The sequence below is a fragment of the Pinus tabuliformis genome, chromosome 6, assembly GCF_031772625.1.
Source record: "Pinus tabuliformis cultivar Carrire ecotype Pingquan chromosome 6, CPIR1, whole genome shotgun sequence".
Classification (NCBI taxonomy): domain Eukaryota; kingdom Viridiplantae; phylum Streptophyta; class Pinopsida; order Pinales; family Pinaceae; genus Pinus; species Pinus tabuliformis.
This window is the reverse complement of record NC_142292.1, coordinates 1,687,380,470-1,687,389,149: the sequence shown is the minus strand read 5'-3', so window position 1 is coordinate 1,687,389,149 and position 8,680 is coordinate 1,687,380,470. Positions and strand designations below refer to the sequence as shown.

Sequence of the window (8,680 nt, the reverse complement as noted above, 5' to 3'; positions counted from 1 at the left end):
GTATAGTTTCCACATAAAAGAAAAAGAAATGTATGGTAGGAGGAGTGTTTTTGTTATTCCTCTTTTTACCTTTTTTTCAACTTATAATGTCGGGCCTAGCTTTTTCCCAATGTCCTCTCTGTGGGTGGAGGCCGCATGAATTTTGAATGATTGTTTCAACTTTAAAACTTAATTTTCTTCTGCTAAGCACAATTATTTTCCTCCGCCCTCCTTCAATTTTGCAGACTTAATCAATGGATCTACGCTTTCCCGAGCCTCTTTATTCAAAGTCTGGATCTTACAATGCAGGTAAGGTTTCTTGGTTGGAAGGATGAGTATAAAAGAGCCCTCACCGTTCGGGAACTGACACAACATATATGCGATTACAAGAACATGATGTATGTTGCAGATCCACGTCACAACAAGTACCCTACTGCATCTGCGATGTTCAGAGGCAAGATGAGCACCAAAGAGGTGGATGAACAGATGATGAATATTCAGAAAAATAATTCCTTGTACTTTGTGGAGTGGATCCCCAACAATGTGAAATCCAGTGCATGTGATATCCCGCCAAAAGGTCTGTCCATTTCATCCACGGTCATTGGGAACTCAACATCCCTTCACGAGATGTTCAAGAGAGTAAGCGAGCAGTTCACTGCCATATTTAGGAGGGAGGAGGCCCTCTTACTTTGGTACAGTGGTGAAGGCATGGATGAGATGGAATTCACTGAAGCAGAGAGAAACATGAATGATTTGGTGTCTAAATACATGAAATATCAGGATGTTAGTGCAGAGGATGATGAATACTATGATGATGAAGAATCAGCTCAAGAACGGTAGGACAAAAGCTTACATAATGCCATCGACAATCAGTAGTTGTTTCAATGCCTAATAGTTGTTTGTTTTTGGAATTCATTTGCATTTTTTATTCTTTCATGGTCTGCTTTATTCTCATCGAAGGTTTTGGCATTGAATGCATAAACTTTGTATACAACTCCTACACTATGTCCTTGGTTTTGTTGATCATATTGAAATATTGAGAAGATGTAACTGCTTGTCAAAATTATATGTGAAATTCAATCATGCTTGGACAATCATGCTTGGACACTCTGTATTATATGTTATATAATTATGGTGTTGAATGGGTTTGTAATACTGGGATTTGTAAACAAGAAATACAACAATTCTCTGAAAATTCAAACTAGGGGAGTTCGTGAGAACAATGCGCACTATAGTATTCAATATAGAGATTGTAATATTTAAGAATCTGAGCTTCATTGTTTGGGACGTAGGGGCCAAGATAAAATCTGCTATTTGTGGAGACAGTATATGGTCAAGGCCCAATTATATTTCAAAGTTTTTATCTATTATTACGGAAAGTTGGCTCATGATTTCTCTTTTAAGAAGTTTGATTTTCTAAGCCATGTCTGTATACGCTGGATTCATTTAGTAAATTCATGATATAGCATTGTTGGATTCATTAGATAAATTATGACATGAGACTTTTTGTTTGGGGGATTTTATAATGTGTATATGTTGGATTTGGATTCATTTGGAAAATCTATGGCCTTTTATTGTTGATGGGATTCTCTCGATAAATTTATGCTTGTTTGTGGACATGAACTTTCATAATAATATATACTCTATAGATATCATAATATATATTATTTCAAATTCACTCAACAAATCTCTTATATTATATGATTGTTGTTTTGTATATAGATGTTAAATTTTATAGATACATAATTTTTATTTTTTTTTATGTAGATTGTAGATTTTTTTTATCTAAGAGATATAAAATAAAGTTGACAAACAACTTTTCTTATATTCTCAAAATGTTCAAAATTTTTTACAGTAATCTTATTCATGATTCTTTTGTTATACAGGGTAATGTTATCTCAAGCTATGTACAAATAAGCACTCAAGTATGAGAGTGGTTAGGTAAAAGGGTGTTTGCAAGAAGTGGAGAAAACTATGAATGAATTCATAGTCCATCTTTAGTCTTAGGTTGTGATTTTATCTTGTGGCTTTGTTATTTTCATGTCAATATTGTTCTTACTTATGAATTCATAATGAGATTAGGATGTTTTTTATATCTATTTTTGTTCTTTGCTGCGAGCTGGAGCTCATATGACCGTGGATTCTATTTAAGCCAATTTTGATTGCCATCTCTTCTTTTTCTTTTATAATAGAGTTTTTGTGGTGCATGCTAGAGTTTTTAAATTGACTGTTTTGCTTCAACTTTCAATGTATTTTCGTGTATGTTTTTTTTGTTTGGATGTATCTTATAACATGGACTTGAAAACAAAACCATAGTGTTGGACAATTTTTGATAACTCCAAGGAGGTTTATTCTTGGTGTGATATGCTTGGAGTTTGTCTTGTTTGCTGGCATGATTTTCAATTATTATGAGTGGAAAGTGTCTGCACATGATTGTTTAACAAGAAGATGATATATGTTGGGATGCATTTGTTGTGTTTCAATAGATTTCAGTTTGTCTCTGCATATCCAAAATCCAATACATTTTTTGGCTACTTGATTGTATTAATTTTGGTTTTCTAAGTGGTTTAGGTCCTATGATGGGTGCATGCTTTGGCTCTAAAAAATGTGACCTTGGGGCATAAATGTAGTAAGTGTGACTTAAGAAGAGGAAAGGATTTATACTTGTTACATAGAAACCCCTTTCATGAGTTGTATTGTTGTAATTTTAGGTTTTTTTATTTCATGGATTTTATATAAATTTCAGCTCGATATGTGTACTAAATTGTATGGAACTTTTGGAGACTAATATAATATTATGTTTGTTGTGCAGTTCGAGTTTTGCTTCACAACATTGCCTTCGTTTCCAGTTTTTTATTCAATCATGGCTTTCATTCATTCACTTCAAGCAGAAGATATGACAATGATATCTAATCCCAAAAAGGTAAATAATAATTGTTGTTTGATGATTTCAGGCCTCACAATATCAACTTTAAAATCTTTCCAACATGCTGATTGTGCCTTGAGTGTGTTGGATTTATCACTTATAAACATGTTGATTGTTCCTTGAGTGTGTTGGAAGAACGCATCAAGATTATTGATGATAGAGTGGTTGTCCGTAATCTGGCATCTGTTGGGCAGCAACAATCGTAGTTGAAACAACTCCTTCAACAACCCATACAACCAGTTATTCCCTTTCAACTCCAACAACACCTTCTTCCACCCATGGTACCTGTAAAGTCCATACAACTAGCTAATCCCTTTCAACCAGCTACAACGGATCCTAACTTAAGAAGGTTCTATGTGGGTAATGTTCCCGAACACATGCAACATGCTAGAATGACTAATTTCTTCTCTCCTTATGGAGACATTGAAGAAGGCCCTGGTGGTTGACAGACAAACAGGTAAGTCTAAAGGATAACCCCTTATTCTTTACAAAATAATTGAAGCAACAAATTGAACCCTGGAAGAAGTTGTTAAATCAATAGATGGGCATCAACTTTTTTGTAAATCAGCATTTGAAGGGTAAAAGTAGAAAGTTGCAGCAAACCAGGGCCAAGTTGTTCCTGATTTGAAGGATAAAGGTGATGTAAATCATGTTTCACAATATGGTGGACTGGGTCATGGGCCATTCAACCTGCCACTTACTGGTAATCACAATATTGTGAAGCCAACATCAGTACTAGTTACCAGTCTACATCCATATGTGGATTAAGTGATGCAGAACTACCAAGTTTGTTTATAGACCTTGTTGCAATAAACCTCCCTTATTCATTAACTCTTCAGCACTATTAGACTTGGGTTGCCAACTTCTTCTCCAAGGAACAACTTCTGGTCAGGCATCAATCGGTGCAGGGAATTATGGTCTTGGTCAATATGGATCCTCTAGATATGGAAGTCACTCATATAGTAGTTTTAGAGGTGCAACATCTCACTATGGGATTTATTCAAGTTCATTTGTTTCCCAAACTGCTCCATATGATGGAGCAAGTCATTTCCCCCTTACATTTCATCAAAATAAACTCCCAAGGACATCTCCATCATCAGGAGTTCTAACTGGCATGCAGTCTTACTACACATCCTAGGTTTGTGCTCATTCTTATTCTTCTTCTCCCATTTGTTTTAGTTCATTTTCAATTGTATTTATATATGTTTTAAATGTTTGTTTTAATATTTTGTTTTCCAGTATATGTCAAACACCACTTATGAATCTACCAGCATTTTTCTTTGGATCTCTTTTATTATTTTTCTTCTAACATCTTTCTTTGGCAATTGATGAGAATAAGTTTGGAGCAAGGTTTGCAAAATAACTTGTTTCTAGCATTTTGTGTCTTGTTTTTAGTTTCTTGTAACTACTTTTCAAAAGGTACCCTTTTGAATAATCAAATACCTTTGCTTCTTGCTTTATGGGATGTGATGAGAATAAACATAAGTCATTGTGGTAATTGAGGATACAAGTTGGTATTAAGTATGGAGTTAAAGTTAGGTTGGCCAAATCATAGAGAAAATTTGTGTTATAATTATGGTGTACGATTACTATATGTGAGGGAAATTGTGGGCAAGATGTCATGGGCATAAAGGGCACATGGTTTACAGAGTACATTTTAGCATGTGTTTCATATGCAAAACTCAGAATGAATTGGTAGTGCATATTTAGTGTTAGGTTGTGATTTTACCTTATGGCTTTGTTATTTTCATTTCAATATTGTTCTTACTTATGCATTCATAACAAGATCAGGATGTTTTGCATATCTCTTTCTATTCTTTGCTGCCGGTTAGAGCTCATCTCATGGTGGATTCTATTTGAGCCAATGTTGATTTCCATATTTTCTTTTTCTTTAATCATAGAGTTTTTGTAGTGTATGTTAGAGTTTTTAAATTCACTATTTTACTTCAAATTTTGATGTATTTTCATGTATGTTTTATTAGTTTGGTTATATCTTATAACATTGACTTGAAATCAAAACCATTGTGTTGTACAAGATTTGGTAACTCCAAGGAGATTTATTCTTCATGTGATAGCCTTGGAGTTTGTTTTGTTTGTTGGCATGATTTTGAATTATTATGAGTGGAAAGTGTCCTAAAAGAACATGACTGTTTAACAAAAAGAGGATATATGTTGGTATGCATTTGTTGTGCTTCAACATATTTCAGTTTGTCTCTGCATATCCAAAATCCAATACATTTTTTGGCTGCTTGATTGCTTTATTTCTTGTTTCTAAGTGGTTTGAGCACTAAGATGACCACATGCTTTAGCTCAATAAAATGTGACACTAGGGCATAAAAGTAGTAAGTGTGACTCAAGAAAAGGAAAAAATTCATATTTGGTAAAGAAAAGCTCCTTTCATGAGTTGTATTGTTGTTATTTTAGGGTTTTTTAATTCATGGACTTTATATAAATTTTAGCTTGATATGTGTACTAAATTGTATGCTTTTGGGGACTAATATAATATTGTGTTTGTTGTTTTGTTTGAGTTTGGCTTCTCAACATTGCCTCTGTTTCCATTTTTTTGTTCAATCATGGCTTTCATTCATCCAGTTCAAGTAGAAAATATGAAAATGATATCTAAGCCCAAAAAGGTAAAGAATAATTGTTGTTAGATGATTTCATGCCTCGCAATATCAACTTTAAAATCTTTCCAATATTTAGTGTTAGTCCTTATGTATTTCTTCTGATAAAATCTAGTAGCTTTTCTGGGCTCTCTTCCATTAAACCCTACTCCCATTCCATAGAAGAACACATAGAAGGTTCTTTTTGGAAAGGAAGGGGGTTATCCTATTGTTTTATCTTTGTTTTTCCTTTCCTTATAAACTTGATTTTAGTATCTTGTAGTTTTGTTTATGAAAATTTTTATAAGAAGGGTTTTAAATTTTGAACAATCAACATATGCATTCTAGCAACAATTGTAGTAGAAGAATCCCAAAAAAAGTCAAGGAAGAGAGAAAACAAAATGAAATGACTTTCCATTGTTGTGATTTTATTCTATTGAACTTGTTGTACTTCCTATTTGGATTTTATTATAGATCATTTCAATCTTATAGTCGTTCATGTAACTAATTCCGTAGAAATAATTATTCTTCTTGTAGAAAATTGACAAGAAGTAAAATGGCATGCAGGCATGCTTGAGAAAAAAGGGTGGTGAAAATGAAATGGATCAACACCGAGAATATAATCATAACCTTTAGTAATGTATTGTCTTTAGATATCCTTTCAAATTACTTAATGAACTCTTTGGTTAAACTCTATTTTTTCTCGTTTATCCTTGGTTGGTGATGTGACACTGTGTCATCTTTTTGATGAATATCATTAATTGTCTCACATGACTATGGTATCTCTGCCAATTCTGAGAACATTTATATAATTTCTTCATGTCACTTCTTACGCGTAATACATAAGCCCCGTAGTGAATAATGGTGTGATTTATACTATGTACAATGTTGCATTTTATATGTTGAAGCTACTACATGGCTACCTATAGGGATTCCTATGGAGGTACATGGTACCATGCAGAAGTTGAGATACTCCAAATTTTCATTTTTTGTTCAGTATAAATCATGCCTCTAGGATATTTTGTTTAAAATTGGAATGCTTGGATATGAAAAATTCAATTACTTGTAGCTTTTCCTCAATCCTATAGCATCCCTATAGAACTAAACAGAATTTACAAAATTATCTTGTTGGTGAACAATTAGATGGAATTTTTTCTCGAGTGGATAGGATTTAATGAAAAGTTATTAAAAATGAACAAGGATGAATATGGAATGGAAATAAAATAGAATTAGATGGAAGTGAAAATTAAAACTAGTAACGATGAGATACATATGGTAATGTATGGAATGGAATAGTTTTGCTACAAAGTGAAAATAAGTGCTTTGATGTCCTTGCAATGATTTTTTTTTTTTTTTACTAATGTGATTTATGCTTCTCTATTTCAAGTTTGTCCTATGGTAGGCTCTTCAATTACTTATAATTTCTTAACAGATAAATTAGAAACTATGCATGTCATTTGGAACTTGTGAACTATTGTGCATCGTTTATGTTAATATAATATGTTAAGTGCTAAAGAAATTGTAGTATTAATTAATTTATTTATTATGGAGTGTAGGTGTTATTTTTTGTTGTGTATCCTGGTGTGCACTACAGATATTAGCTAAACTTTTGTACTTACAATTTTAAGATATGTTTATTGGTTACATTTCAGGATCATTGTTGTTGATTGTTGTATTTTGACATATTGAATTAATTAATAATGAGAAGCACTCCCAATTAGTTTTCTAGACCCCATAGCCAGTAGGATTCAAGCATGTAGGTCATTAGTCATAATTTCATCATGAATATTCATTTCTCTTACTTTTTGGCATGCAAATCAGTTACAACATATTTACATGATTCACAAGGTGAGAAATCAATATTTGATGTAACTGCATATTTTAGGTTTGATAATTATAGGTCATTTATAGGTTATAAACATCTTCAAAGTTTCACTTCTAATTAAGTATTCAACTAAACATATTTAGTATCTTATATGTACTTATTTTTCCTTCCACCCACTTTTCATAACTTCCATAACCAATAGGTAGGGACCTACAACTTCGATGCTATTTTATTTGTTTAGTAAGAGATTTTCTAGGTCTTTAGGAAGTTTTATAATTTGTTGAAAGTTGTAGAATTACAATCTATAAAGTTTCAAGGTCTAATTTTTTAAAGGGTGCTAGCTCAATGGAAGAGCACCTGCTTTGCAAGAATAAGGTTGGTGGTTCGATTCCATCGTGCCCTGATATTGATATGAAATAGCGAGGATTAGTTTTTGGTGATGAAGTCTCTTTTGACCATCACCGATAAGCTTATGGTGACATTTTTTTATCCTCACCAAAATATGAAATGGCAACAGTCAAAGAACACTGCCATATATGTGTATCAATAGTAACGGCCATGAAAGGATCATCACCATAAATTGTTGTTCATATGAAATGGTGATGGTAAATGAACGTCACCATATATATAAATTAATAGTGATGACCATGAAAATTCCATCACAATAAATCGGTGTTGTTCATATGAAATGGTGACGGTCACTATCTATCATTATAATCATTATTCGTGATGGACCTTGAATGTCACCACAATACCTACACATATAGTGATGCCACCTTTGGTGACATTCATTTTTTTGGTGACGGAGGCTAGGATCCGTCACCATTGCTCATATGAAATGGTGACGGCCACTATCCATCATTATAAATCATTATTGGTGATGGACCTTGAATGTCACTACAACACCTATACTTTTGGCGACGCCACCTTTGGTGATGTTCAGTTTTTGGTGATGAAGGCTCTTTTGACCGTCACCAATGAGCTTATGGTGACATTTTTTGACCCTCACTAATGACCTTTTTTCTTGTAGTGTTGACACCACCCTGTTTCAAGAGCCGAAGAGGGACAGGGCTATAATGCATCCATTCTCTTGTGGTATAAATGAGGTTGTTCTCAGATGCAATCCCCACAAAAAGGTGGGGAGAAGTCACCTAAATAGTAATGTTTGGATAAGTGAGATCCTCTAGGATTACTTCTTTGTTTTGAGATGCTGCCAATATGCGCTTCGGTATTAGAGCAACCAATGCTTGCAGTCAAGAGACATAATTTTCAACCAATTGAATACATTAGGAATTCCTCTCTTAACATTTCATATATATCTATATTTAATATATTCCTTAAAATTCC

The 8,680-nt window shown here is 33.4% G+C and overlaps 1 pseudogene; it reads left to right on the top strand.

The window, feature by feature from the left end:
* Nucleotides 1-282: 282 nt before the first annotated feature.
* On the top strand, nucleotides 283-819 carry LOC149265465 (tubulin beta-6 chain pseudogene; annotated as a pseudogene).
* The last annotated feature ends 7,861 nt before the right edge of the window (nucleotides 820-8,680 follow it).